We start from the raw sequence: 27022 nt of genomic DNA, 5'->3' as shown, positions 1-27022 counted from the left end.
ATCTCGACGGCTTCTGAAGTACCGATGGCGAGGCTGGTGGACACTGCGCCAGCCTGTGATGCGCAGATCTGCAGCTCATGCAGACCCGTCTGGATGGCCCCCAATACTTACTGTTGTTACTGCTCGAACTGCTGCAGTACCTCCGCAGTGACATCCTGCACCGTGTCTCTAATGTCATTCAAATCTCCCTCTGTTAGGGTGATTGGGTCCAGCGACGTCTTACTGGCCTTCGATTTCTTCCACAGCCCAACTTTTTCCTATCCCCTTGGATGCTTGATACGATACGACGCCATCTGCGGGTCTACTCCGTGCTGCTCTGTTTGCTCGTCCGTTTCTTCCTCTGTTTCGGGTGAGGGCGACCTCGCACCTTTGTCAGAGCCGCGCTCTGCTCCACCAACCTCTTCTTTTTCCTGTCGTGCAGCATCGCGCTCTACCTGGGCCTTGTCAGCGGCCTCCTTCTTCCTCTTCTCGGCCAGTTGCGCCATCTTGAGCTTGGCCTCCTTTTTGCGCTGCACTGCGGACTTGCTCAACCCTATTGCCGAGTCTGAGGCAGTGCGCTACTCTATCGGCCAGCGATCAAGAACTGCATCAATCGCGTCGTCAGTTGCCAAGGCAAGTCATGCCACTTCTGCTTAGGGTCTTTCCATGCCCTGATCGAGACGCGTTGAAAGTCTAGCTTGAACTACACATACTCCTATAGTTTGGCAAACACAGTAGGCGACAATCGCGGCTTGCGATTGATAGCCATGCGTATGTTCATTTCCATCAAGATCCAGAAGATCTTGCTATCCTTGATGCGCTGAGCATCCTTGGTCGCCCACAGCGAAGCATACTTCACTGCTTCTGGTAGGTCCGACGCGACCGAGGGGAATTGACTATCTTCAAGCAACTCCCAGGCTACCAGCACAATGGACAGCAAGAGCCACGCATAGTGGAAGGTCTTGCTGAGCTCCTGTGCCTCACAGCAATTCGCAAGGAACTCACCGCAGAGATAGCGCGCCCAATTAAACTGAACTCCTTTGCTGCATTGGGTTGCTAGAGCGACGATAGGTGTTGGCACTTCATTTGCGCAACACTTCCTCATAACTTTTCCTGCCAAAATCTGCGTGGCCACCTTGACCGCAGGATCGCAGATACTCGAGATGGCATAGCCTCGCGGCTTCTTCACGAGCTTGAATTTCTCCTTCATGGCCTTCGTGAGGGCCTGCTCACCACCTTTTCCGCCAAACATCATGGCCGAATTTTCCCCTGTATAAGGCAACCGTGTGATCTTATGGATCAACCAGTTAGTGATGGGTATCGGCTCCTCCAGCCACAGACACCCATCGTGCACCAAGCATAGCAGCTACTTGATGACCAACACTGTAATGGGTGTGTGATTGTAGTGCAGCACCCATAGCAAGTTGAGGAGACCTGCCTTGTCTACACCCCTGAGCCACTTCCACAATTCCAACGCAGTCATCCCGGTGGTTGTATGAACAACGCAGTGCATTAGTTGTTCTGTCGCCAAATGAAGGAACTTCTTAGTGTCAGCTAAGTCCCAATCTTCAAGTTTCAACAGCGGGACCCGCCCCAAGTGCGGTCCTTCAAAGACAATCTCGTCCGGCAGCAGAGGTATGTGTTTTCGTCGATGTCCTTCGAGACCTTGGTCTTGCCCTTGCGCAGAGGGACGTATTCAGGCAACTTAGTAATAGGGTCAAAACCCTCGACTTCAACGTCCTCCAAATCTACCCCCAAATCCTCATCATCCATCGTGATGTCCTCAATCTCTTCCTCCTTCGACTCCAAGTTAATAGTCTTACCCTTTTCCTGTGTAGTGGGCTTGTCCTTCTATGGGTTTTTTCTAGGCGACGCACGCACCGGTATCACAAACTGGTTGCCCTTCTTATCCTTCGCACTCTCCTTGGTCAAGCTAGCATTCGGCCTAGGAGTCAATGGTGATTTGGGGACTTCAGCTAGTACCTCTGCGACCTCCGGAGCAGCGCCCTCTGCTTCCATAACAACCTCCGGCACAACCCCCTCGACTGTTACTGCTTCGGCGTCCATAGCTTCAGATCCTAGGATAAAGGATAAATTCACGGATGAAATTGCGGTCGAACTCTGGAAATCGATCAAACACTGGGTAGTCAAGCAATTCTTCGAAGAATGCGCAGATCATGCACGTCTGAGAGCTCACCAACTCAATGCTCAAAATGCCAAGTGTTTTTCGTTGGGCCTCCACATGTAATTTATAGGCCATTTTGAATTCAAATCCGACCGTTCCCCCCACATTTGGTTCATTAATGCCGGATTGGCGGCAGATTTTCAAGGATCTTACCCATAAATTTCGTCTTAAATGTTGGTCGCCCGCTCCATTTGGCCACATTCTCATCGTCAAATCATGAACAGTGACTTTAACGGTCACTTTTTGGCTGACCTGCGCGATTTCTCCCCGGGTAGCGCAGCTCTCTCCGCGCTGTCGCGAACCCTGTGACATCTCCTCGTTCCGCACAATCCTCCAATCGTGCAATTCCCCAACCCGGGCAGTGTAGTTTATAGTCCCGCACCTCCTTTTAGCTACCTGGAGCGCTAAGACTATGCTACCTTCATATAGTCACCTAGCCGGATCACCGATGTATCGCGTCAATCGACTGCCATTCATCTTTCCTAGGAAGGGATCTCCGTTCAATTTAACCAACTGAACTGCTCCACCGTCGATAATTTCCTTAATGACATAGGGCCCTAGCCAGTGCATCCTGAATTTCCCTGGAAATTTATCAAACTTGCTGTCATATAACAAAACTAGATCATTTACCTTAAAGGTGCGCAATTTAATGTGTCGATCATGCCATGCTTTTTCGCGCTGCTTTTGGACCTGTTGGTGAAATCCAGCCAAAAATATTTCTTCCTCAAGCTCAGCAAGCTGCGCGAGCCTCTCTTCCAGGGCTCCGCGATCCATCATACCTATGAGTGTCGCTATGTGCAGACTAGGCACAATGTATTCCATGGGCATCACTGCTTCAACACCATATACAAGCCTAAAGGGTGTCTGCCCAGTCAACTTTTTGCATGTCGTTCAATAGGCCCATAGTACTGCAGGTATGCGCAGGTCCCAATCACTTCATTAAGCGTTGCAAACCTTGGTCAGCGCGTTCTCCAATACCTTATTGAATGCTTCCACTGTCCCATTAGCCTGTGGGTGATAAGGCGTGCTTTTCTGGTGATATACCTGAAATTCCTCCGTCAGCGCGCTGATCGTTTCGTTCAGAAAGTATGTAATGCCCTATTTAATCTTATCCTGCAAATTTTACTAAGTGTTTAAATTTCCTTAAAATATTGACTTATAATTACCAAAAAATATTGGTACATACCTACATTCATGACACTGTAAATTTGGTACTGATATAAATTTTGTTATTTACCTCCCCAAATTTTTAAATTTTGAGAAGACATAGTCCTCTCCAATTCATTACCAAATTATATATATATTCATACCTCATTCCCAAAATGTCCTCTCAGATTTACTTGGGAGAAGACATGGTCCTCTCCAATTAATTACCAATTTATATATTCATCTCTCATCTCCAAAAGGTCCTCTCACATTTACTTGGGAGAAGACATGGTCCTCTTCAATTAATTACCCAATTTTATATTCATATCACATTCCCAAATGTCCTCTCAGATTTACATGGGAGAAGACATGGTCCTCTCCAATTAATTACCAATTTATATATTCATTTCTCATCCCCAAAATGTCCTCTCACATTTACTTGGGAGAAGACATGGTCCTCTCCAATTAATTACCAATTTATATATTCATCTCTCATCCGCAAAATGTTTACTTGGGAGAAGACATGGTCCTCTCCAATTAATTACCCAATTTTATATTCATATCACATTCTCAAATGTCCTCTCATATTTACTTGGGAGAAGAGAAGTCAAATGTAAGGATGAGGGAGAAGTTATGACATTAAGGAGAGGTGGTTGAGGGGGAGAAGAGAAGGGGGCATAAAAGGGGAAGAATGAGGGGAGGAAGGGGGGCTTGGTCTTGCTTTTGGTTTTGGTTTGGCTGTGGTTTTGGAGGAATTGTTTGAGAGGAAGGGAATATTATTCATCTTGGACACACTACATTTGGTTGGACTTGGGCTCGGAGAGCTAGGGAACCTGTGGAGGTTTCTTGAGCTAGGAATTACTTCCTAGTTGGCTGGGAGGTAAATCCAGTTGGTATTCAAGAGGAGCGTTCCAGCAAGAGCAGCAACTCAAAGACATCTCCACTGAGCTATCGGTACAAGTATTCCTCTCTATGCATAGATTACTCATGTAAGTGATTAAAATGAAATGTTCACTATTTAAATTGTAGGAATTAGATTTTAAATGGTAAAATATCATCGTTTAAATGTCTTGTCAGAAAATAAATTATTGTCTTTTTATTGCTTTTAAAATTAGAGAATATAGATCTGGTAGAGGACCCTAGGAGGGGACCTTACAAGTGCGTACCACGATCACTCATCAAAATCTTTGGACACCCAAATCGCGTCAGTACATATTCAAAGAGAAACTTTGCAGCGGTCGCACCTGTGCAATCCTTCATAGGTTGTGCCTCCGCCCATCGAGTCAAATACTCAGTCGCGGTGATAATGTACCGCACACCCATCTTCTTTCCTTGAGGCTGAATGGGTCCCACAAAATCTATTGCCCATTTCTCGAAAGGTTGTAACGTCATCTATGGGTTCAAAGGCAGCTCATCTCTTCACGATGGCCTGCCAGTCCTTTGACACACATCGCACGCCCTGCAGTAGGTTTTTGAATCCTGATGGAGGGTTGGCCACCACAACCCTGCACGTAGAATCTTCTGTGTGGTCGCCCTTCCTGCATAATGGCCTCCTGCGACACCCCCATGAGCATCCACGAGGATACTGCTTCTTTCAAACTCCGGTACATATCGTCGCAATACTTCATCAGACCCCATTTTGTACAGATGTCCAGCAATGACAGAAAAGTCTGTCGCACGCACCACTAACTCCTTTTTCTGTTGGACGGTGTAGCCTTCCAGGGCAGTTCCTGTCGTTAGGAAGTGTATGATATCTTCAAAGTGACCATCCGCAACACGCACTGCAAAGAGTTGCGCGTCAGGCAATCCCTCCTCCAAATTAGTGGGCTCTTCCCCATTTCGATGCGCGACAGATGGTCTAGTCCCGCATTCAGTCGTCCAGGCTTCACAATAACTTCAAAATCATACTCCTGGAACAATAACAACCACCTACAGATTCTCCCCCCCAACACAAGCTTATTGACCAGGTATTTCAACGCAAAATGATCTGTATACATCTTAAAATGTCCACCCAGCAAATAGTGTCTAAACTTCTGGAGCACGTACCATAGCTAATCCTTCGCGCTCGATGGTGGAATAGTTCTTCTCAGCCTTGGATAACCTTCTGCTCGTGAACGCTATAGGGTGGTCCAATTCTCCTCCACCAACTTGTGTCAGTACTGCTCCCAATGCTATACATGACGCGTCTACATGTACATGAAACTCCTTCTTCCAATCCAGGAAGACTAAAATTGGCGCGGTGACCATTTTTCCTTTCAATACATCCAAGCTTTTCTGACAGTCCTCGTTCCAACAGAACGTGACATCCTTTTTCAACAACTTCTCCATAGGCGCGGTGATCTGGGCATAGCCCTTGATAAACTTCCTATAGTACCCAGTATGTCCCAAGGTTGCGCGCAGCTGTTTCACACTCCTCAGCGCCTCCAGGTTAATTATCACTGCGATCTTCGCGAGATCTACCATCAATCCCTGTCTGCATACCACATGACCCAGCAAAGTCCCAAAAGGGACACAAAACAGACATTTCTTCAAATTGAGCGCAATTTGGTACCTTCAACAGGTATCTAGCATTAGGCGCAAACTGGCCACATGGCGTTTTAATAACCCAAACACAGTCCATTCATCAAAGTACACCTCCAGAAACTTATGAATGAAGTCTTTGAATGCAGCATTGACTATGAGCGAAAAGTCATAGGCACATTCTTTAATTCGAAAGGCATTACGGTGTACTGAAAACATCCCCATTCAGTCGCAAAGGTCGTCTTGCTTCTATCTTCAGGCGCGATTTTGATCTGATGGTACCCAGAAAACCCATCAGTGAAGGAGTATGCTTCCTGGCCACCTACATTATCCAATACCTCATCAGTGAATGAAGTCGGGAAAGGATCATGCATGCAAGCGTCATTCAACTTCCTGAGATCTACGCATATCCTTATTTCATCCTTCTGCTTCTTTTCCTGTACCACCATTGGGCTTACCCAATCAGATTCTTCTACGGGCTCAATGATGCCTGCTGCGAGCATCTTATCTAACTCTAAGTGGACCTTCTCCTTATACTTCGGATTGAGACGGTAAGGTCTTTGCTTAACCAACTTCGCATCGGGTTTTAACGTGATCTTCATAATGCCCAGGTCTCCTATTATCCCCTTTAACTCCGTAAACTTGGTAGGGAACAAATCCTGGTATTCGCAGAGCAATTCAACGACCTTATCTACCGTCGCGTCATCCCAGTAATCTCCAATCTTCACGAATTTGGGCTCCACCTCCGTACCAATATTTATCTATTTAGTCTTCAGCGGCGCGGTTATATCAGGATTCTCGATCGGCGATCCCTCGACCTCGCGGTGACCCTCGATTTCAGGAATATTAATCTTTCGCGGGTCCTCATCTTCTTCTTCAGCAGTCACGTTATAGCATTCTAATGCATCATTGCGCTGAGTAGTCCAATCGGGTTGAATCAGATCCAAAGGATCCTGTGGTATCCTAAAGATCGCTGCTTTAACCTCTTGTAGCGCTTCGTCAATACAGTCAAACCCGTCTTCGAAGCTAAACGTCATTATGAACCCTTCGCGCAGAATATCCCATTCTCCTGTGCCATGGTAGAGCTCTGTCTCCAAGTACCAATTCATCAGGATGACATCCAAGGTGTGACAAAACAAGTGCACCCATTCAGGTTGGGGCTTCGCTCCATAGGCCTTAGCCCATTTGGCCAAGTGTGCGCGCGGATCATCCTTCCCGTCATACTTGTCTATCACTCATACCTTCGGCTTCCCAAAGCATGTTCTCATCATCCTCCTACACTCGCACCAATCATCAAAACTACCCTTGTGCGTACCCCACCATCTCGCGGGTGTAGCGCGCAGTGCCCAGTCCAAAGCCTGGAAGCGCTGCTTCTCTGGTACTTCCCTCTCAAATGCATCCAAAAACACATCCACATCATTCAAGCCATCATAAGTGGGCAGATTTCTTACCTCTGACGACACACAGCGCAGTGACCAAGTCATCATGTTACAGCTCAGCGTGGTTACTTCATGTAGCCGATTCTGCCAGCGCTCTAATTCTTCGTCCGAGTCTGAGTTGCAAGAACTCTCACGATCCCATGTAATTCGTCCATCCACTGTGGATTCACCCAATCTTGGTCTCGCGTTGTTATCTTATATATGCAGTCCAAATCATCATCGCTTTCGTAATCGCGGACTAGTTCAGTATAGCGTGATCCTTCAACAGGATCTAGGGGTACTATTACGCGAAGCGATTTCTTTTCAAATATCATCTTTCGCTTCTTTAGGTTGATTATCCCATTCATGTCAATAGCCCAAACAATGCCAAGGAGCACAGGGTAGGGGTTGTTGTCATCCAAAATTTCTATTACTTCAAAATCAACCAATGCGCTCGCGCCTTCAATATCTACAGTTATTCCTTGTAGCCGTCTCATGGGGATGATCTTCTGTTGATTTGCCATCCTTAACTGAATCGGAGACCACTACAGCGCGGATCTCCCCATCCGCTCCCAAGTCTGCTTGGCAAAACGTTCGCATCTGACCCCAGATCTAGAATAACTTGATCCATTTCATATTCTCCTATCTGCGCAATGAGTCTTATTTCTCGTCCTATCCTTGCCTTATGCTTACCGACCTTCCGTAGCACGCACGGGTCACCTGGAGTGTTTCCGGCGCATCTATTTATAAGTTCCTGTAACCCCTTTACAGCCTTGCTATCGCACAGCAGCTTCATGCAGGTCTCTAGGAAAATCGTAAGCATAGAAGGGTCTATTTCCTGAACAAGTTTATCTTGGCTACCTGAGGTAGAGGCCTTAGCAAAGCTCTTCTTTGCTTCCATGAACGTTTCGCGTGCACACTCCAAATCAAATTTAGCCTCCTTCTCTGGAGCTTTGCGAACCCATGCATTGTCTTCAGGTTGTTTCCCCTTATCGTCGCCCATTGCAATTCCACTTCAAAGCACTATATTCACATTTGGATCCTCTTCGCGAGGCTCAGCCCTCATCATCTGCAGGTTTTGAGTCAGCTACAGTGGTAGCACCCCTTTGTCGCGTATCCTTTCTACCAGTGTAGGACAGTCCTCAGTCTCATGATCAAACTGAGTGCAATATTTGCACAACGAACGCATTGGGTTAGTGCATTCACGGGCATAGTGTCCAAGTCCTCCATAATTGTAACAGATCAGCTGTCCCTGACCTCTACCAGGTCCTCCTCCGCCTCGGCCTCGTCCGCGCCCCTGAAAGCCTGTCCGTGCCATCCCAACGCTCTGGTCAGGAGGTCGCGTTTCTGCCTGAACTCTATAGGCGGGTGTTCTGTCCATCATCAATTCATAACTTCGGCAATTGCGCTCATCATGCCCTACCGACCTGCAGAAGTTGCAGAACAGTTGTTGCAATGTTTGTACAAACTTCTGCAGCAAATGACAATTATCAGTCATATGTTTTCCTGCTACCTAACATATAGCGCACCACAACGCAGGCCCTGCGCTTGGTCCTGCTTGGGCTTCCGGCCTCAAAGGCATCGGTCCTCCTCCTGCAATATAGTTCGCAAAGACCGGGCAGTGGTCTTTGTCATGCCCCTGACCTTTACATTTTAGGCACCATACCTCTTCGCACGCCTCCGGTCGAACTGTTTTGTCCTGCTTCAAACTTTTCATTTCGAGGCAAAGATTTTGCAACTGCACATGGATCTGTTGAACCCCCAAATTCGGATCTTGCATCGGTGTTTCATGCAATCTTATTGCAATCTCCAAGGCCTCTGCCTGAGTCGTAATCTTTTGTTGTGACAGTGCAACCCTTAGGTGAGGCAGGAGCAAAGCCACGAACCACTCGCGGTGTTGTCCATCTGTTAAGTTCATATTAGCTTTGCGGATTTTACACTTCAATCTCTGATCCAACTCCCAAGGTGTCTCACCTGGTTTCATCGCAATTTCCTTGAACCCCACAATTGACTGCGCCTCAGATTTAGGCCTACTGAACTCTTTATTCAGCACGGTCTAGATCTCTGCCAACCTAGCATTTGGGTTATCATTAGAGTACTTGATGTACCAAGTTAGCGCACGATCCTGCAAAGCACTAACCAACGTCGCCTTCTTCATGTGATCGTCTGTGATGCCCTGAGCTTCCCATACAGCTTTTACAACGAACTAGAACTGGTCCGGGTCCTCATTTCCCAAGCCCTTAAACAATGGAAGCTTCACTGAATTCGCCATGTTGAACTGGGGTGGAGGTGGTGGTGGTGTGGGCGAAGTCGTAGGTGATGGTGGTGAAGGTGGAGGTGGTGTGGGTGGAGGTGGTAGTCGTGGGAACCCTTGTTTTATCAACTGAACTGCACTTCGCAGAGAAGCCTGTGCTACTCCCTCTTCGTCACTCAAAGGAGGTGAAATCAGTGGGCTATATTCAGGACCCTTTCTTCCTTCGTTCCTGTAAGTCTTTCCACTTCGCGTAGCTCCGAACATCAAGGTAGCTGCATAACCTGTTTTTCGCACAATAACATCTTAATCCAAGTATTTAAAGACTTCAAGTACTTACCTCGCAGACCTTTGAAAAAGCGTTGCTCTGCCTCGCTATAACTGACTGAGGTATCGACCGCGAATTTTGTCACAAACCCTCCTATGATACGATCGAGCCAATGATCGACAACGCAGGCGATCTTATCCTCAGAGGCTTCCAGTCTCTGTACTAACTCCGGGGTCCAGACAATAGGACCGTCAAGCCTCCACCTTCCTTGGCTATCCGCTAGCTTCATGATCCACTCGTATAACTCAACTGGAAAGGAACAGAAAAAGATCTCGTGGATTTTTGTATACAGGTACCTATCTAGCCATTGTTCCTTTGTCAGTCGCGGATTTCTGTTCTCCTGCACCGCGAATTCGTGGATCTTCCTATCCAACCAGTCTTCGATCTCTTTCTTAGTTGGATTCCAGTGATACGACATCACACATCTCTCATGCAGATTCTGGTCCCGGCAACAAAACCATTTGTTGGCTTTATGGGCCCTGACCCAGGTTCAACGTTAGTCAGCGAAACAAATCCCTACACTACTGGCCCTTTCGGCATCAGCCCGCAGAGCACAGACCGAAGTTTCACCTGAAGTAGTATGGGGGGATGTTGGAACCAAGTTTCCGCACCCTGAGATGGTCGTGATGTCGATTTATACCCCCTGCCCCTGCTTTCGCGCAGGTCGCCAAGCCTTAGGGCTCTATCAGTCTACCCTTTATTCCACCCTTCAGTACCTCCGCAAAGGTGTACGACTAGCCTTCGCGCAGCCCTAACTCGTGGTTCAGGTACTTTCGCGCAGCTATGACAATGTATTGTATAGGTTCCCAAATTATCTCTAGTGTTTTACTTATCTTACCACTCAATTACAGTTAGCATCGCATAAACTGATATCTTTACTTGCGTTCAATTAACCGATATAATTCCATACATTCGCGCATCAACTAAACATTGTAAAATAAACCCAAAACACAATATAATCAAATACATTAATAGAGACTAAATACACAGTAGTTGCAGAATACTTCTCTTTATTGATATCTTCCAATTAATACAGACTCTATCCACCCTGCGCACACAGCTGCAGGGATCCGCGCACTTAGCTGCAGACTTCCACCCTAGGCCTCTGCGCACTCAGCTGCAGAGCCTCTACCTACGCTAAGACCCAAAATGTTTAGACTCCTCTACCAAAACTCCTAAAGCTTAATTGATTCTCCCCCTTTAGAGCGAGCTTACTTAGCTCTCTTTTATATAATCCCATAGTCCGCGGACCATGGGTAAAATCTTTACAGCCGACTTGACACTTTACAAAATAAGGGTGGACAACTCTTTATGACTCTTGACACTTTCGCGCTTCACGACCACAAAATGCGGAGACTTTACAATTTTATTACAAAATTGTCCCAAAACATGGGCTTTTATCCCCAAAACTGCTCTTAGGGGAACCCATTCCCAACACTTCTCCCCAACTTTCATGTGTCACTGCATTTCTCCAACAATAGTCGGCCACTAATGCTTTTGTATCATCATAATGCCTCGTGGCTACCATGATCTTGTCGGCGCTTAATTTCAATTGGTTTTCCAAATTATGGGCACAAGTAAGTGTATGAGCAACATCTTCAACATTAAAGAAATCATTTGATGGGTCTGGGTTCATACCATTGACTTCCTGAGTGTTATCATCTTTGCACACCTCTTGGGAATCATCATCAACAGTCATCAAAACAAAAGTGGCCTTATGATTTTCTTGTATTCATCAACCAAATCAACAATCTCGCTAAATGATGATGGGCATTTTGCATCATTATCTAACTCTCCTTCATCCCAAACCCTTGTACCAACCTGATTGAGTGAATCTAGGCTAGCTTTATCTTAAACAGGTATGACTTCTCCCAATTCGTCCTGGGAGGTTTGATCATGGGCATCACTTCCAATCATCATTTTTCATACACTTGCAACACTAACACTGGGATTTGTTCGGCAGTTGTGCTCTTTTTATCTTCATCACCCACATATCTGCAATTTCTTCTTCTTTTTTTTGCCGCCTCTGATGATGCCCATGCTCCGATTTGCTCTATCGCCTTTGTGAAGTTTTTGCTGTAATCTTCAAATTTTTGATATATTTCTGCAAATAGTTCTTCTTGCTTTAACTGAATTGGAAACTTCTTCATTTATTTATTTTTAATGTTATAATCTGCCCTTCAAACCACACAGTTGTCCAAGACTATGCTCTGATACCACTCTAACATACCCCTTGGAATATCTCAAATATTCCCACTAATATTTATAGTTTTACTGAGTTGGTCTTTGTGGTATTTCGTCAAATAGTTGGCGTACATATGGCTGTAGGTGCACTTTTTATAATTTATTTCAATAAAGGTAAACACAGAACCACATAGACACCATGAAAATGCTTCAACACAACAACATATAATTTATATTAGACTTTGAAAGGGGTACATACCACTAATAGAGGGTACTCTAGCAATACATAAGAGAAATAAAATGATAAATATCAGCAGACCTTTGATGTATATATATGGTTGTAGGTCACTGATAAGAAAGCCCAGAAATGCACCAGCATTACAATATAAGCTTCAGCCGCTTGAAGGATGCCAGCAATAGATATATGACTCCATTATCTTTTTTGGAATCAACTCAGAAATGTACCAACAGTGAATAAATACCTTCATAACGGATGACAATACAATTCAGCCTTCAATATGAAGTATACAGCTCAAAAATTCATCCTTTATACACAACAGTAACATTCAGCCCCTTAGACACATGAATCAGCTCATAAAGGTAAACTCGGCCCTCTGTAAGACAGTTGCTCGGCCTCCATAATGTGGATGTAGCTCGACCCCAAGAAAGAAATAAACTTGGCCAGGATATCAGCTCTTATTTCTAAGAGTGTCAACCTCCTTCGTGACTGTTGTAGGTGGTGTCTTAGTGACCAAAAATGTTGTGACCCAACAAACTCAACCAGCAATGAAATGATGCCCTCAACCCTCTTCACATTATGCAAACTCCGTCCCTTTCACAACAGACTCGACCCCTTTAGATGGCTGCTTATGGCCCACAGAGATAACAGTGCTTAGGCCCCTTTTAGTGACTCAACTCAATTCCAAACTCCAGCAAGAATAAAAATACTCAGCCTTCAAAATGTGTGTTCCTCGATCTGCAAGAAAAGAAGAAGGAATACCACATTATAAATGATAAAATCAATTGATAACATCTTCAACCCTTCTTCATTTCTGTCGGTGCTTTTATCTCCGTCGACAATGAAGCCCAATGACGAAATCTTAGTGATTCCACTCCAATACTAACTAAGGTGTATAGTTTCAATACCGAAATTAGCAACCAGAATGAAGGTTTCCAAAAATCTTAATCTATTCCTCAAGAGCTCTCCAAAATTATATTTCTCAAGTGAGTGAAAGAAAGAATGAGGAGAGACTCCTTATTTTCCCCTTTTTATAACTCACTTAAATATTTTGCCACATTTTTGTCTTTTCCTCCAAAAGCACTTTTCACCTCTTTTTTTAATAAAGTAACTTTTTATTAACTAATTAAAGTCACTTTTAACTACAGAAAATACCTAATTCACTACCATGATCACACCGACCATCTAAAGCCCCTTTTTATCATCCTTCCTTGTAGGCTTTTTTGTCCTGTTTCCAACGAACTATAACACTAAGGTGTTCCTCCAAGTTGTTAAACACACATGGAAAACATAGAATAGGAAAGATAAATCATTGAGTTCATTTTTTATTAACATCAGATATACATTTATAGTACAAATATGTGACTCTTGGGTTTCAGATCCCAAGGTCTCTTGGACTGCTTTTGTCCATTCGACTTCCACACTAACCCATTAGGATTAGGTGTCCAACATTCCCCCCTTAATCCGAAGGGTTATGTATGAGTCCAAGAAGAGAGCTGTAATACAAAATGTGCAAAAAATGCATGGTAGCACTAGGCTGAATGTGCTCTATGAAATGTTGGTAAAAAAGGGCGGTGGTTTAAGGATGACCACCAACACTGGAACGCTTAGTGCAATTCCCAGAACTCTTCCAAAACTGGCAAGAAACTGAAGTTTTCTGCTAGAGGAAGTGATCCTATTGTTTTAAAGAGGGAAACCTTCAACCATAAAAGGGAGGTCTCACCCCGCATAAAAGGTAAAACTTCAACCTGAAAAGGGAAGTCTCAACCTGTGATGGTTTAAGGATAACCAACAACTCTGGAATGCTTAATGCAATTCCTGGAACTCTTCCAAAACTGGCAAGAAGCTGGAGTCTTCTGCTAGAGGAAGTGTTCTTAATCTGTGATGGTTTAAGGATGACCAACAACTCTGGAATGCTTAATGCAATTCCTGGAACTCTTCCAAAACTGGCAAGAAGCTGGTGTCTTCTGCTAGAGGAAGTGTTCTCAATCTGTTCACGGGCATCTTTGTCTCTGGCTGCAACTCTGAAACTGGTGTGGCAGGTTGTGGCTCAGGCTCGCTTGATGTGACTTTGAAGCTTGTAGATGACCATCATTTTCCCCCCTGTCAGGTACAAGGTGAGAAGATGGAGAAAACTCAACTGCAAGACTGTTCAATACTCTGGAACAAGTTCTGACATGTGTTTGGAATATCTTCTTGACTGTTGATGCCCATTGCCAAGAAGCGATCCATCCAAGGTGAATCTTTGTTCTTGCAGGACGTTTGTTTCTGAAGCATCTGTGTGAAGAATGGCTGGTTTTATGACAGTGCTTACATGGATGAAGATCAAAACAGTGATCTTTCAAATGGCCAACTCGGTCACAGTGTTGGCATTTCACGATCTGTTGTTGTTGTTGTTGTTGTTGCTGTGGAAGAGGCGCAGAATCTGGAACAGCTGGAGGTGAACTGTCATGAGGAGCAAGTGAACTGTCATGAATGAATCCAGCACTCTGAAACTGAATGGGCTTGGCATAGTCTGGAATATGAAAGGACAAGTCCTTGTCATATCCAAGACCAGTTTTGTGCTTGTTGTGGACAAGTTGTTCCCAAGGTCTGATGATGGGCTTGGGAAGTGCAGTCTTAGTATCTGCATGTACAACTGCTGCTTTATTGGGCACAGAATGAACTTGAACAATATTAACTTGCTGTTTATGGGAGTCTGCTTCATTGTTCTTAACAGAAACAGGTTCAGAATGATGACTCCATTTGTATAATTCTTCCTGCTGTAGCTTTGTCTCAAGCTGCAAAAACTCTATCTTTTCTTGTGCATATTGCAGACATGTTTGAATGTCTGAAAGAGAGGCTTTGTTAATTTTGACTGTGCTGTTAGCAGTGGACATGATTAGAGTTCTCAATAACTCTAATATTCTTTCAAGCTTAGCCATTTTTCTACCCCTTAAAAAACCTCCAAATCCCACAGAAAAATGTAAGCTGCTAAATATCTTCAAGTTGCACAAGAAAGCCCTATAGCTTAAAGGGAAAAATCAACCAAAGATATCTTGAAACTGTCAAAATTATACAAATATCACCGAGTACTTCTATATTTAGCCAACAGTTACCCAAATCCTCTAATATTTTGAAGAAATCCTTCGACTGCTGCAAAAGAAAACTATCAGCTGCTAAATACCTTCAATCCACGATCAATGTGCATCATCACTGCTAAATACCTTCTAGATGCAAGCGGCAGGCATAAAAAATTTGTTATGGCCAACCAGATTCAACTAAGTGGCATAGAAAAAATCATTAGTGATTTTGCAATCTGCACGACTCCATGGTTGCATACAGAAGCAATGCCTTTCACCAACTCGTACAAAATTATCAATAAAATATCACACTGTTAACGCTCATAACCACAGTTCAGTTAAAGTTCTAAATCTCCATGCAGAAATCAACAAAATCGCCTCAGCGCACCTTGATAACCAAAATATCTGTTGGAAATTCAACTAGAAGAACAAAAAGTACAAATAGAGAAACAAATCCAGGTCACTTCTTGTGGGTGGATTGATTCGATCTACACTTGATAGAAAAGCTATATATGGGCAGTCTCTCGAGCTCACACCCTGTGTAGGTCTGCGCTTCAAATTTGTTTTAGATAACACATTTATCTGCGAACAGGAATTTGGTATGGAGATAGTTGTACGATCTGGTACACTACCTTTGCATAATGTATTTCCACATGAATAGGACAATTCAGTAAATGCACGTCGGAGAGGAAAAAAACAAAAACCTTGAAGGGCAGCGGTCGGCCGGATATTCTCAAGACTTATTAATTCGCAGAGTTTTCAAACTTATTAATTCTGAATTCTATTATGCACTAGGCCCAAACTTCTCCTCAACAAAAAAATTACACCGTCTTACCTCGTAAAAATCTGTTTATATCCATGCGACTGATCTTAACAATACTCAAAAACACTGTTTTCAAATAAAATACCAGAGTCTTCAACGCACAAAGGGAACCGCACAGTCTTCAACAAGGAGCGCACAAGCTATTTTTCTCGAAAGAATATCCTGGTCCGGCTGTCTGTCTTTAAAACTCAGTATCACTTCGTTGGCAACCTCTTCACTAATGATTCCTCGTGCTCGGCGAAACTTTAGTATGTCCAACAAGACATCCTCTGAAAATTCTGGATGGAACTGAATACCAAGTACAGTGTTTCCAACAGCAAATATTTCAATATCTGTCTTCGCAGAATAACCCAAAACAATGCCGCACTGCTCCAAGTCTCGTTCGTTGTTCTGCAAATCTCATACACGATGTTTACATCCCGCTGCTTTACCACAAGTCCATTGTACATAGCAGATTCATGTTTACAGCCTTCAACTCAAAACAGGAGTAACGCAATCGATGCACATATGTAATACAAATGCCTCAAATAACACATCGAATAGCATAACGAACATCACATGCATACCACGTGTATCAGTTCTTTTCTTCTAGATCATCAGTTCTTTTCTCCCGCTCCAAGTATAAGCATGATATTGCATACTATAATATGAGTCACATACAATAACTTGTTCCGCTGCTGGATGACAGCTTGCACATTACAAACGTGTTATTCAAAGAAACAAGCCTCAAAACACCATCAGGCACCACTTGCATAAAGCCTTGTCCATTCCACGTGGATTTATGAAGCTACAAGTCACTTTATCAGGCACAAATAGTGAAAATAGGGAAATTCAGAGCAGTTACTTTCCCGAATAAACAAGTAGCAAGTTACTCTGTTATAACCATTAAGAAGGCATATAAAGCATCCTAATAGTAATAGTTCATAAGATTATTGTACGTGATACTTGCTAGAAGTTTGAAAAGCCTATCCTTGTTTTCATTGCATTTACAAGAATCATATTTGACTGCATTAACCAGGAGGCACCTCAGGCACAACACTATATTCCGTCAACGCTTCCACGCATCAGATTGATGTATCACAAATGCTCGTCTTGAATCCACTCTCAGCATTCACGGATTTTACATCAGAGGCACAATCGAGCACTCACAATAATCAAGGCCGCGGTCTCTCAGATACGTGATGCTGAGTTCAAATTTCCGCAGAAGAGAAAAACAAGAGAGAGGTGGTCCCAGCTATTGAATCGGAAATGGAATAGAGAGCGTCATGGAGAGATTGCAGTGGCGTTTCATGAACCAAAAACGATGCCAGAGCACTAGAGCGTTGGCAGAGAGGACAGAGAGAGAGGGGCAGCGTTGACAGGCAGCAAAAAAAAAGGGTATAACAACGCTCAGGTGCATTCAATATCAAAAACGCACATTCAGCAGGGCAGAGGACGCAGTGTCAGGAATGTACCTGAATGTTTCTGAGAGTAACGTGCTGCAGGTCGGCATCAATTCTCCTCAACGGAAGAATCTACAACGTTCTCAAAGACAAAGGCAGCACTGGTGCGCCAGAGAGCAGAGAGCGTTATGTCAGGCAAAAGCTCAGGCAGATGCAGCTCTAGTAAATGGAGCGTATATGGACAGAGAACGCAGGTCTCATAAATAGAATAGGGAAGACAGACATCTCAGAACGGCTTGGACAGATGCGTTATATGGCAGAGGCAGCATGTCAGGAGCGCTGGAAAAGAATATGGCAGAGGGCCAGGACTGACATGACATGCACATAACAGGCCACAGAAAAACAAGCGGCTCTGATACCATGTTAAACTCACATGGATAGTAAAGACAATAGAATAGGAAAGATAAATCATTGAGTTCATTTTTTATTAACATCAGATATACATTTATAGTACAAATATGTGACTCTTGGGTTTCAGATCCCAAGGTCTCTTGGACTGCTTTTGTCCATTCGACTTCCACACTAACCCATTAGGATTAGGTGTCCAACACAAGTAATAAGCCCAAAATTGCACCTTAAGCATAAATAATTAAAATATGTTTGATAATAACTATGTTAATGATTGGAGACTTCCACAGTGATTCATATTGTTATAGATTTCTGAAAGGGCACTATGTAAAATATCTGATCCATCCAACATTTCGGATGGGAACTCCATCCATCATCAAGGACCAAAGAGAGAGCCTAATGATAGATGGAGTTCCCATCCGAAACGTTGGACGGATTAGATATTTTACATAATGCCCTTCTGGAAATCTATAACAATAACTATGTTTTACAAAAATCGTCGAAATGCAACAGAACCAAGATCGAATTGTGCGGAACTAATCTTGATGATGAAATATGGCAAGCAATCCCAGTCGGACCCCATAAAAATCCTCCAAAACCCTCTAGGCCCGCTAATGGAGTAATCGCGCTCCTATGACCGGGCTAACACAAGCTCTAGAAATCCCTCCTAACCACATCACAAGGTAATCCAAAATTGGGGACATTACATCCATGTTGCTCTAGATCAAGGGCTTCTAGGAGGATCAAAGTTGCCTGAGGGCACAGTTTAAGCAAAACACCTACTCAAAGATGCCTTACTAGTTAATTCCTTCCTACTATGAGTCATTTGGCCTTGGATGTTAGGAGTGGTATATTACCTCTTCTTCATCACTAAATATTATCATGAGTAGGTTGATGCCACCCAAGATTACCCTCTGAAGCCCCATCATTCCAAGCCACTATCCAAAAGACATTATTCAAAAGGAACTTGGTATTGATATCTGCACTATTGATTTGGATAATAAGCAAGGCTAACTCCCTCCCCCCTCACCTTTGGTAGCTGCATTTTTGTATAGGCTACATTTCTTTACTTGCTCTTTTTTCATTGTATAGGAATTTTCTTCTTGGGTTAACCTACTTGTATGCCTATGCTTATACCATTTCATTTCCTGCTGCTCTTGTACTCCTTTCTCATTTCATTTCATCTCATTTTAGGAGGGATATTAGGTAATTTGCACCCCAATATTTTGATTTAGCTATTTATTGTTGGTTGTAATAATTGGTCCCTTTGACATGTGTTCACCTTTAGTGGACATTATTACAAATTTCAATTTCAATTTTCTCTTAAACCCAGTGATAAGGAGGAATCAAGTCCTCTATTGTGTTCATTACCTCTGAGAAATCAAGAACTCGATCCTTTGGAGTAGACTAAACCCACTGATTTTGCAGAACAATGCATTGAGAACTGCCATTCTTATCATCATCCTTGTCTCTATATGACCTATCAATAAGGCAAGGATCTTCATCAACTCCATGGACTGTACAAACGCCATTCTCACTTGACATATACTTGCTAGAATCTTCAAGTTCCAACAGCCACCTCTTCTGAACCTTTACCCTAAGAGGTATCTTCAAGAGTTTCTTTGCCATAAGTTTCCCATAAGTTCATGTACTCATCATTGAGAGCTAAAGCCTAAAAGGTTTGCTAATTCTTGTCTTATGACATTCTTTGACTTCTTGACCTATGGGAGCTACTGAATCTCGACATGACTGATGTGAATATCACTCAGAGTTGCAAGAACAGCGGCTTTGATACCAACAAAATATCCCTGACATTGTATACTAAACAACCCTGGCTGTTTTGCCTCCACAAACTAAAGTTGTTGCTGGACCCGATGATTAATCATCTGACCAGTAATAAAATAGGTTTATTACAGGTTGAGATTGCAATATCTATTTTTAAGGATTAAACTTTGGTTATTACTTCATACTCTTCAAAACCTTTCATTTGATAGAGAAACATAAGAGGACGTTCTTGAGAGACATCATCATTTTCTTTTTTTAACACTCTGTGTTCAAAATATAGTGATGGAAGGCCTTCTGACTTGTGCCTTAGCCAGTGAAGACCTCGAATTAGTCTTTCTCTAGCATGAATGTGAATTCATGAGATAGACTTCAGTTACAATGAGTTGATTTCTAGTTTACTGGAATGGTCATCAAGTTTGCATGTGTAGAGTTGGAGCTTCAGTTAGTTGGAGTCTTCTTCAGTTAGACTACAGGATGAGGTGGCAGTGACAAGTTGAGTTAGAACGAGTTAAGACTTCAATGTTGATTGGAGAGAGAACGAGTTGAGTTCTCAGTTAACTTGCAATCACAACTAGAGTAAATCAAGGAGGAACTCGAGCTAGTTAACTGAGAGCTAGTCCAAGTGTAACTGGGACTTGCTCCAATTAACTAGCAAAGGAAACTCGTGACACTAGTGTGAATTGGCATTCGACTAGGCCTCCTTGCATGCATCGATTTCTTTTATGAGAGAGAAGGGCAAAGGCACAATTAAATAGATCATTCTTTGTGTGGAGTGTGCATAATTTAGGAGCCAAAGTGCGCATAGATTTAGGAGCCTGAAGTGTACAAGGATTTAGGAGCCAAAGTTTGCAAGGATTGTGGAGCAGGGATCAAGATTATAGAGCAGGTCGAGACTTCCTTCAGCAGAGATCAATTGTGCAGGGTCAAGGACAATTGTAGAGATGAGAATAGTGAGGAGAAACCTAGTGCTTTCTCAGTGACAAATTGCTGGCTACAGTAGCAACGTGAATTATAATAGATCCATTTGATCAAAGAACAATCAATAAAAGACCACAACAAAGAAAGCAAGTCTTTCCTATTGAATTTCATGGGTAAAACAAACATGTCAATTTTGTGTGGATGTGTTCTTATCTCTGGTGTTTCTCCCACTGCTTATTGATTGTTAAGACACTTTGTATCTTGATGAAAGTAAATTTGGTTTCAGTTGCCTTGTTTTCAATGATTCATCTAAGTAGTGCACAGAGTTTCAAGATATTTAACACTCTGAATCTTGGAGGTGTGTGACAACTAACAACTCATGAATCCACTTTTCATCATCAATGAATAGTATATTATGCTACAATGTAATATTAATGTGCTGTTTTAGCCATTTCTCCAGGTGTGTGCTTTGTATTTTAGTAACTGTCTATTGCTCAATTACACCTTCTACTGTCTTAAGCATTTGCCCTGGGACTCAACCCCTAGGGCAGTAAGAGTTGTTGGAAAATAGATATCTATCTTTCATGCCAAAGTATTTGATTTCTGACCCTGTTTCATTTTTTATTATTGTACATACTCTTAACACTTGCACCTATACAAATTAAAATCAGCAATTTTTCGAAATTAAAATTATCCATTATATCATCAAAAAGGAATAGTTTCTATATTATCAATTGACCTCATTCACTCTGAAATATGTCAGTCAGTATTGCAAATTGACCATCCCTAAATGTAGTTCTTAGCTTAATTACATGAACATGATAATTATATAGTCCTCGATAATATTAATTCAATGGAAATCATTTTAATAAGCAAAGGTGTGTAAAGATACCTGGTCAGCAGTCTTATTTAGTGCCCAGTTGAATGCAGGTTGATCATTTGTTTTTTTAGTTCGAGACCAAGGCTGAATTTCAAGTTCTTCTATCCATTTTCTTAATACAAGTTTTGCTCCAAATGTGGGATGCAGAAAAATCATGCAACTACAAATTAAGTATGCCCCTTCTTACCTGGAGGTGGCAAGCATTAGAATAATTGAGCGGTTTAACCTGCATGACAAAATTTGCATGAACCTAACGGTAATAGATGAGCCCAGAAAATTCAATAAGCTTGCATTCCTTGCTGATTAGATAGTAAGAACTCAAGCAAATAAACTAAACAATCCTCTTGTTCACCTTCTACTTGGTACAACCATTCAGGAACTCCTCATCTAAATGTTAGTTTCCTAATGTTATTGCAAATAATAAAATAAAATTTACTATGATCTTTTCTTTTCTTTTCCATTATAAATGCTTCAAACCACACTCAGAGAAGTACCCTCTTTGTTCTGATGCTAATATATTTGAAGAACTACAGCCACAGGCAACTCATGTTGAAAAACATATTTCTCCCAATATCAGAAAAAGAAAAAAAGAACCAGTAATCCAGTCCTATATGCCAATAAGGGGCAAACACTCTACAATATACATACTGAAATTTCAGATCATTTCTCATGCATTGTAAAAATTACAATCTTTGCTGGCCTCTGATAGTGCCGTATCCTACAGAGAATGCACGTTAGACTCATAGGTTTGCAGTAGCCATTTCAAGTGATATTATATGACATAGCATCTACCCGGAGAGAAATCAGATGAACAAGCCTCCTGCAGAAAATCTTTAAACCAGACTATAGGGGGGGAACAGACACTCAGGAACAGCTCTGTGATGTGTCTCTCATCTATGATTGCTGATCTCACAATAGTGTTTCTAATTAAGATATTCTGTTGTTCTAGTTTATAGCCTGGATCTATTAGTGCAACAGTCATTTCCACCAGCCTATAGCATGGGGATACACTTAACTGGGGTGAATTTCAGATATTCAGAATGCGGTCTTTTCCTCAGACATTAGGCATATTTTCTTCGGGATATACACAAAGAAGAACTGCACAGCATGGTTGGACAATTATATCAATCACAGCCCTCACAGAGTCACACTTTCTCATAAGAGCAACAATGGCAGCAAGAAACCTTAAAGGACACTCTCACGAGAGTGCTGGAGAAGCTAAAGACAGAGAATACAACTACAGGCATCCAACAAAAGCAGCTACAAGATCGAATTATGAATATGACAACAATTGCAACTCTAGGATTGGATGATCCATTCAAAACAAAAGGCACAGTGTTGGGAAAACCATTGAGACTAACAAATATAGCATTTTATGAATCCCCACAATAACAGTTCCTGAGTCAAGCAAGCACAAGCACAACAAACATCAAACTTGGCTTGCACATTGGAGAGTAGCGAGAAAGAAGGCTGCATTGAGGTATCAAACAAGGCTAAACATAACAATGGATATAATTGTTCATTGTACCTACTACCAAATGCCACAAGAAATAAGTTTTGAGTTTTTTTGTCTACGGAAGAGGAAAAAGAGGTCAATAGAACCAAAAAGATATAGCATACACAGTGCATGTAGCAAAGGAACGCATAAAACATCCCAAATCTAAGTCTATTAATTAAATCAAAATTAATGTCAGTATAGGGTCAGGGAAAAAACAACAATGTTATACTAACAACTTCATAATAGCAATGCATTGCGCTAAACAATTAACATAGGGACTACAGTGAACAACTCTCTAGACCGAACCAGAGGGAACTGAACCTCAGGATAAGCCATCCCATGATCTTATAAAAGAAAATATTGCACTGCTTTCACATAGCAATTTGTTACATGTGTTGGCGGACAGACTCAACAGAGATTATCAGAAAATTGAAGAGATTCTAGACAGGTCCGAGACACTTCAGATTTTGCACTGGTAAACCAAAAATGTTTACTTGCTATCTGACCAATGAATGCACCATTTCTGGAAGACTGCAGTTTTCAAGCAGGATATTTTAATGGTGGGTATGTTGTCAGGGCCCTCGTTGACAGGAAAATAAATGAAGAAAATAAATTAGAATAAAATACAAATGTGACGATGCCGAGGATTTCGAATCAACATTAATACTCTCCTCACATTCTTATCCATCCAGTTTTCAGTCTTTCATTCCTATCCAGCCACTTGTAGTTCCTCACTGTTTCCCTAATAAGTAATCGTCCATGTGTAATTGTCTTTATATATCTAAATCTCAAACTGTATTTTAAGAAATTCTAGTGTCGATCAATTTTCAGTTTAGTATCTCCTATCTATAGATATTGGCCAGGCTCTAGGGCACCTAGATTTTATGAATGATTTGATCTTTCGGGATCTGAACGACCACTTATATACTAAGTATCCTTGTAAACTACCTTGAGGTCTACTGTATTCTGTTCTCGGCAATCAGGGTAATTGTCTGGAACTTTTTTCTGATTAAGTATATGAGGAAACGAGGTAACACCAAATTTTTACAGTTTATTATCTTATTCTGCATATCTTGCTGTCTAATATCCATACATGCAAGGGGGCACCAACGACAGAACAACTGCCCTGTTTATTTATCAGCAACCACAAGACAGCAAAGCAAGGGGAGAGAGAATACCGCAGTCATGTCATCTGTGAAATAAACATCATAGTTGCCCTTCAAGAAAGGAAAAGGATCGCCAAGCCAGACCATATCAACATCATTATACATCACGTGGTAACCAAGATCCAATATCTGTAGGAGGTGGCGAGGTCTGCGAGATGTAAAATTAAAGAAGCCCTGCCACAACAAAAATACCAAATAATCAAACAAAAAGATAAGTTCCAATACAAGAGATCAATATATCTGATTGGAAGAGAGGAAAAGAAAAAGCATTGAGATGAAACCCATAAAGGATGGTACTTCGCATTTAATATGAATTAGACTTGAACAATGTACTGGAAAAACAGAAGCAAAAGAAAACAAACTAAAATAAAAACAAACTGACAGTAAACTCCAATTGAAACCTCATCGCATGTCAAATGCACTTCTTAACCACAAACCTGGGATCCAAACCGATGCGTTGTCTGCAGATGTGGAGCAGGAGGAATGAGAGGAGCATGCCCGGGCCATTTTTTATTCACTTTGTACAGAGTAGCATAATCCTGGGCAATAAGAAGGACTTTGTCTTGATGTTTCTGCTTGCTAATGCTGATTAACCAATTATTGAGGAAAGGCAGGTAAGGCTGGCTCACAGCACACACTGCAACAGTGCCATTTCTGGCCACAGTTTGAAGTGCTTGAGCCAGCGTATAATCGCTCCACCTCAACCGAGACCCACCAGTGCTCGAAAACAGAGATGTACGAACACCAATCCATGGGGAAAAAGTACCCAATATGACCACAAGGGAGAGCAAGAGGATCAGGCCTGTGCGACTCAAAACTGATCTCTGATGGGTATACAATAAAAAGGATGATTTGGACAGAGAATGAAGAGGAGAATTCTGCTGCTGCTGTCGCTGGTGCAGAAAAGCCATGACTTTCGACTCTCTTTTATTAAAGGGAAAATAAATACTAACTGCAAAACTTCGGTATTGAATTCCAGTATGAAAAACTGGGCAATGAATTATAGTTCTGGCTATAGCCTTGTCGTAAAGCTATAATGTGGAGCTCTGATGAAATTAAAACCACAAAAGCATCTTTACCAATTCAGATATGCTGCATCCATTGACATTCAGTGCTTAGTCTGTGCCGAGGTGCCTCTAGAAGCATCGGCGTCCAGCTCCCAAAAACAAAGCATGAAAGTGTTCAAGTGGCCCTTTGCTTATGTAATCAAACCCCAAAACGACCCATGAAAATGTTCGAATGGGCGCTTGCTTTGTAATCAGACAATGTTCACCAGATCTGAATGGTATAACAATCGCGGAGTCGAGAGCATATATGAATGTTTTTCTGTTTGAATTCGGGAGTGTTTTGAGCTCGGCAGTATTAGTTTCATGGTTTCCAGGCTATAGGTCGGATGGTGTTGGGTTTGTATTGAAAAGTGTTCGTTCATCAATATTGGGTTGGGTTGGGTTATTTAGCATATTATAAAATGGACAATCAATCACTTGCGGTTATTAGGGTTATTTCACTTGCGGTTATTAGGGTTATTTTAGTGGGTTAAGTGAAATAGTTATTATGTTATTTAATCATGCTTAAATTTTTATTAGTGATATGATGAGTTATAATGTTTATATTTGTAAGGGTTTTGTTTACGAATATTGTTGTATTGACTCCGATCCATGTGAACTCGTAAGTGAGTATTTATGTGCGTTGCCTTGGTATTAGCAACCTCACTCTAACTCATGTGGGGAGAGGGAGAGGGAGAGGGAGGCTGAATTCTTTAAAAAAAAAAGTTGGACAATAAATTCAAAGTTTTATTTTTCCAAAGAAAAAAAGCGAACTTTTTATTAAAATAAAAAGTTACAAGCATATGCAAAAAGCATTCAGTTTAGCTGTGTGGGGAAAAATCACACAGCCTGCAATATACAACACTGCCTAAAGGCAGGAAAAATGAGAGCTGCTCCAATACAGCCCAAAAAGAAAGCCCAGCTGGCCTAAGTCTTCCTGCCCTTCTTCTTCTCCACTTTTCGCCAACCATCCATGTTGGGAGGGGAGTCAAGAACGGCTAGCTGGTTTTCCATCGTACACATTGGTTGCTCCTTATCTGAATCCGATCCTTTAGGGCTGTGACTTCGTTTATTACCTAGCTGGTTTATTGTAGAGTGCTATCAAAACTTAAGAGCTATTAATTTTATATTTATTTATTTCATAATTCATTTGCATTTGGATTTGTTATTGGATTATTAAAAAAAATCTTGGAATCTATAATTCATAATTCGTTTACATTATGATTTTTTGTTGGAAGGGTGACAAAACCTCAAAATTTGTAGTTGACGATTCGAAGTTTATGTTGGGCTTTGTGTATGTTATTATTCAATCTACATGCTTCTATTATTGCTAGATAATCATTAGTAATGGCAATAGTTGCTTGGTTTGATCAGTGGTGATGGCAGTAAAGCCTGCTCTATGTTGCAAGTCAACACATTCAAGGCAACACTCTCGTAATTTGATCCAACATCTGTTGTCTTTGTAGTTTGATTCTCTGTCATGGATTTTTATTTTTCGTTTTCTTTGGCTCTCTCAAACTTGGTTACCATGTGCAATTGTTCAAGCAAAGCCTATCATGTGTCTAATCGACTACTAGAAGGTTGTAGCCTCGGAACCACTCTCTAGAACACTCTAAAACACCACAATTATTCTTTCTTGTTGTGCTTTTGTTGGGAGGTGAGTGTTAAAATATTCTCCTCTTCAATTCAATCATCAAAATCATATATATATATATATATATATATATATATATATATATATATATATATATATATATATATATATATATATATATATATCATTAAGCTAAAGGATTTGCATTGCA

General features: G+C 41.9%; 1 pseudogene across 1 annotated transcript in view; it reads right to left on the bottom strand.

Moving 5' to 3' along the window:
- Window positions 1-25603, bottom strand: part of LOC149198169 (UDP-D-xylose:L-fucose alpha-1,3-D-xylosyltransferase MGP4-like) — a 35162-nt pseudogene extending 9559 nt beyond the window's left edge. The window contains exons 1-3 of the transcript XR_016254799.1: window positions 24609-25603; window positions 24184-24345; window positions 21520-21733 (exon numbers count right to left, since the gene is read on the bottom strand). The product of XR_016254799.1 is annotated as a UDP-D-xylose:L-fucose alpha-1,3-D-xylosyltransferase MGP4-like (transcript). The remainder of the gene's footprint in view (window positions 1-21519; window positions 21734-24183; window positions 24346-24608) is intronic.
- Between the last annotated feature and the right edge of the window lie 1419 nt (window positions 25604-27022).

Source organism: Pinus tabuliformis, chromosome 2_2 (genome assembly GCF_031772625.1).
Source record: "Pinus tabuliformis cultivar Carrire ecotype Pingquan chromosome 2_2, CPIR1, whole genome shotgun sequence".
Classification (NCBI taxonomy): domain Eukaryota; kingdom Viridiplantae; phylum Streptophyta; class Pinopsida; order Pinales; family Pinaceae; genus Pinus; species Pinus tabuliformis.
Note: the sequence above shows the minus strand (reverse complement) of the source record. Positions and strands in the feature narration are given on the sequence as shown.